The sequence below is a fragment of the Alligator sinensis genome, unplaced genomic scaffold (genome assembly GCF_000455745.1).
Source record: "Alligator sinensis unplaced genomic scaffold, ASM45574v1 scaffold804_1, whole genome shotgun sequence".
NCBI classification, from domain to species: domain Eukaryota; kingdom Metazoa; phylum Chordata; order Crocodylia; family Alligatoridae; genus Alligator; species Alligator sinensis.
The window spans coordinates 97,926-102,712 of NW_005842868.1; the positions used below are offsets into that span (position 1 = coordinate 97,926).

At 46.1% G+C, this 4,787-nt stretch overlaps 1 protein-coding gene across 3 annotated transcripts in view; it reads right to left on the reverse strand.

The window, feature by feature from the left end:
- Nucleotides 1-6: 6 nt before the first annotated feature.
- The window catches only part of SNRNP27 (small nuclear ribonucleoprotein U4/U6.U5 subunit 27), a 9,574-nt gene continuing 4,793 nt past the window's right edge, over nt 7-4,787 (reverse strand). The window contains exons 7-9 of one of the 3 annotated variants that reach the window (XM_025191891.1): nt 3,607-3,651; nt 1,723-1,796; nt 7-1,630 (exon numbers count right to left, since the gene is read on the reverse strand). The gene's annotated coding sequence lies outside the window, so the exon portion shown is untranslated. Of the gene's footprint in view, nt 1,631-1,722; nt 2,576-3,606; nt 3,652-4,787 lie in introns of those variants that run through there. The other 2 variants (XM_025191892.1, XM_014525724.2) reach the window with 2 other exon arrangements.

The window sequence follows — 4,787 nt, forward strand, 5'->3', positions numbered from 1 at the left end:
CGCTGGGGCAGCGGCTACTGCACCTGGTGTGCCTGGCTGCACACCCACCCCGTCCTGCCCTCGGGATACTGCGCTCTAGATCACAGCTCGGTCCCTCTTGCCCAGTCTCCCGTGCCAGGTGCTGGCAGAGTGGACCGTGGAGGGGAAAGAGAAGTGGATCTGACCCAGGCACTGGAGGGCGAGAGAAGCGGGCCTGACCCGCATTCTTCCCCACCCTTCTCTCCCTTGCAGCCTCCAGCATTTAAGGTCAAGGAAGCTCGGACTCGGCAGCCGTGCCCCTCACCCCTGCGCTCAGCTCTTGCTGTTCCTTTCCTCCAAGAATGTGTCCCACCCCTACGGGAAACTAGCTAGGCTCTCAGATGTGCTGGCAATCAGTCCCACCCTTGAATGGCACGCTGGGTGAAAAAACTGCTCTGTGTAGTTTTGAACTTACTTGGTCCATGTTGTTCCCTCCTAGTTCTTATCTGGGGAGACAGAGTCAAAAATAAATCCCTATTGACTTTCTCTTTGCCATTCAGTATTGGGTAACCCTTACCTTGTCCGTCCCTCAAACCTCTCTTCTAAGCTGAATAGGCCGAGTCTCTCTTTTCTAACCTGGACAGCCCAGGACTTTCACAACTTCTAAAACAAGCGCTCTCCTCTCAGTGTGGATGTAGCCTGAGATCTCACCGCGGCCAGAGGGAACGTGACAAGGACCCATTGGTGTACCTCAAGAAAATGGGTGCCGGCATGGCTGCTGACCAACTCCAATGGTGCTGCAGTCTCAACCGAGCTGCGGCCTGTTTTGAGGTAAAGTGTCTGGCCCTTGAAGCAAGGGAGAGAGAGCAGAGAAAGGGAAAGGAGAGCAATCTCAGCCTGCGGTCTACTCTGCACTGGGGGAAAGACCTGCAACTTCTGCTGATCTGTGGCTCAAGGACTGGACTCTTAAGTCACCTCAAGCCCATCAATGAGCCATGGTGGAGATCATCCTCAAAACTGAAGGATCGCTGCTGTCACCGCTTACAATCAGTTGCCCTTTTTATCTTGTGCCACCTCTAGCCCTGACCTTCAGAACAGCCTGGGGTGGATTGTCCCAGCTCCTTCTCCATGCCCACCACCTCTAGGTACTGGCCTGCCAACGCTGCTCTGCTTGCTTCCTGTCACTGAGCACAAAACCAGCCCCAGATCTAGCTGTAAGGCCACCTCAAGCGTCTCCAATACAACAGCCCCGCAGAAGGGTGCTGAGTGAAGTGCACAGACAATGTCAGCGCAGCAACAGGCTCTAGTTTGGTCATCTGGTACAGATACATGGGACACACGGATCGCGTTAGACTAGCTGTACTGGAAACCCTCTGCTCCCAGGGGCTTGCAATGTGGCGTGGAGCATTCCTCTGAGATGATTCCTAATGAATCTAAGTCATGATTTGACAATAAAGCCAGTGCAGCAATAAAAGCTAAATGGCTGCACGTGATCTGCTTCTGTAAACCATGCCTTGCCCCATTCTTGTCCTGACTTCCTAGACCAAGGAGTTACCTAACAAGACCTTCACATGATGGCACATACAATGCTAGGATAAGTGTTTGCCTCACTGGCAATCTCCATGTGTAAAAGAGCTACTGCCACATTGTTTGAGATCCACTTTGAAATACCCTGCAGAAAAAAGAATGCAAAAGATAAATGAAGCTATATGAAAATGCCATTGAAAGTAGCATGCATTTGAAACAGCAGAGAAAAGCACATACCTGTACTATTTTCAAAAAGGGTAGGAGGAACCTGCAGCAGTGAAAGGTAGCCAGTCCTCTGCTCGTTGTTGTTGCTAAGAACAGCTTAAGTCAGATTCAAGTGCTGCTTAAGGCAAGCAACTCTCCATAAGAAAGCCTACTATACATGTTTCTTATCCTCTTGTAAGTCTCCACTCCATTATTCAGATCTTCAAATTCGCCCTTTCCACTGCCTGCATTTCCTCCAGACTAGCTTTTTTGTTTTGTTTCTGATATTCCAAATACTTGCCCTCCCTAAAGACCAAGAGATTATTTTCTATTTTGATCCCTCTTGCCCTCATCCATTTTCACCGGCATTTTCTCCCACAGACCTTATCTGGTTACCAACATTCACTCCATTTCTTTCTCCCACTTCCCATCTTTAGAGCACCAATCCTATCCTACTTCTGTATGATGGCCAAGTGTATTTCAAAGGCTAATATAATTTGCCCTCCAGCCAGCAGCAAGCAGCCAACTCTGTAGGCACTCACAACACGATACTTTCATTAACTTGCCCATCCCAGGATACACAGTTAGGCAACAACAAATAAATAGAGGCTTGACATCAACACACAGCAGTTGCTTTGCAAGGAAAATACATTAGAGAAAAGATCTCTAGGGATCTGTTAACCAGGCTACTTGTAGCAGTGATTCCAAGCTGCAATGGAGGACATAGCGAGCTATTCTGCCCCATGGGACAGAAATGCCACTGGTTTCCCTTCCTTCAGCTTTCCCAAGGAAAATCCAGGGCTTGGATGCCTCTCAGCAGTTAGGGATGCAGGTGAAGCCACTATTATCGTTAGCTGCAGGAGACTGACGCTCAAAAACAGTATTCCTAGAATGCCCAAATTAAAATAGTTCATATTAAACTACTGTCGCTCTGGATAGGCTGCTAGCATTCCTTAGTTTGCCCTTTGTTTAAGCTGTGGTGCAGGACACATTTTGGAGTATTGCAGGAAGTTTAAGTTAGTGCTAGGAAGCATTGCTTTCTTGCATTGATGCAGAGTCCTATATAGAGGATTATGCTCAGTGAGCTGCCATCTCTGCCCACAGGATAAAGCCAAGACATGCTGCTATGCAAGCAGAACCAGGCTCTTGTTTATGTGACAACTAGGCTTTAAGCAGCAAGGGCACTGAAGATAGTGAGAATTTTTATGACCTCAAGCTGATTTAGGGAGGTTTTTGGCAAACAGAGAAGCCTTATCTAAAGCCAGCAGAGAAGAGGCCTTGACCAACTGGTCCTCTTGTGTATTACAGCTCTTACTCAGCACAAAAGTAAAGCACTGGAATCAAACAGCTGTCTTCTATCGTGAGGCTGCTTCACACAGAACACTGGTAATAATTAGTGCTTTATTTCCAAAACTTTTCAGTAGTTTTGGGGTTTTTTAGGGCTGGGTACTACAAAAGAATTTGAGTCTCCCCTAGATTTCAGGCATATTTTTGAAGGTACAAAGGTTTGGCCTACTCGCTTTCAGCTAGTAAAAAAGTTTCCACACTCAGTGTTAATCTTGTGGCTAACGCTACTGTTGTTTGACTACGTGGCATGTTTTAAGGTGCCCACGTTTATTTGTGTGGGTGGAATAAATCCCAAGCCACTTAGTCACCAAGGACTGGACATGTGACTTTGATCTTGGACTCTTTCCTTTGCTGGGGAAAGGGAAAAGCCTCATGTTGTGTTTGTCAACAGTCACTGAAGATACAGGTAAAACTATAAGACACGAAGGCTGCAGTTTTGCAAGACTCTGTTACTAGGGCATTTATACTGAGCTTGATTTTTGAAAAAAGGCAGCAACTAATTTTCTAAGGCAAGGAAGATTTGTACTTAAAGTCTTAGAGGTTTAAAAGAAATAGTCACTCTCAGCTCACCTGGCAATCGCAATGCTTTGGATGAGAAGTGGGGTCCATATATCACTGTAAGAGGGAAGATGAAAGGCAGGAGCCAATTAAGGCACCATTAAGGTTTCTCAAAAAGGAGAAATACAGCTCACTCTACCCCAGAGAGCTAAGCACACATGCTCAGAACTTGGCTCATGTCACTTTGTCCTGTAAGCATTAGCTGTGTGTTTGCTGCAAGGGCTTACGTAATCAGAAGTGGGAGGAGAGAGAGTCTACACAGCTGCCTATAGGAAAGGAGGTGCCCATCAGTTCATGTGGGCTACACCACGAAAATTTTCAAGTGGCTTTGAACCATGCAGTGAGTGCTGCCACCTACTGGAATGTGCAAGAAATGGTACAGAACAACCAAGGTATTTGTAAGATGCTTGAAAAACCCATAGCAAGAATAATCTAGATGCAGAGAAATCCATGAAAGGGTGAGGCCCTACCAAACTTACTTGTTTCCCAGCCAGGGCAGTGCATTCCATTTAAGGAGACTGAAAAAGGGCTACACACCTACCCAAACTCCATGTAAACAATGCTCATAAGAACAGGGACAGCCTGTGCCAAGCTTAACGCTTCATTAAGCTCCCTACCTTGTTTTTCATAGCACCTTAGGCCTTTAAGGGCAGCCATGAAATTGATACTGCTTAGTCAGTTATGCACATACCCTGCATGCATCCAAGTGGAGTACACTGCAGTTAAAACCTTCTTTGTACTCCATGCTACCCTGAAGTTCACAAGAACATGGATTACTAAATAGTAAAGAAAGGGTTAAATAGACAGGGTTGGAAGCAGCTGATATCAATGGTGCGTTCCAGCCTGTCCAATAAGAACATGCTCCCAAAACCCTTTTGTTAATCCCTTAAACCTTGTTTCTCTCCATAGTGACATGCCCCACTCCATTAGGCAAATGACTGCCCAGGCACATTCCTCCATACCTTCTCTGGCACTTTATTCCTGAGTGATGCTACTGCTATCATGTTAAAAAAATGGGGGGGAGGGGAAATATATACACCGCTTTATTGTATACATCCAATATGGTTAAAAATAAAATAAAAACAAAAATCAAAGCAACAAAATGTACCACACGGAGAACACGAAAAATACAGCTCACAAGAAATCCTGGTAGGGAACAAAACAAGTGTGAGCGCTTTCAAAAGCGGCATTCC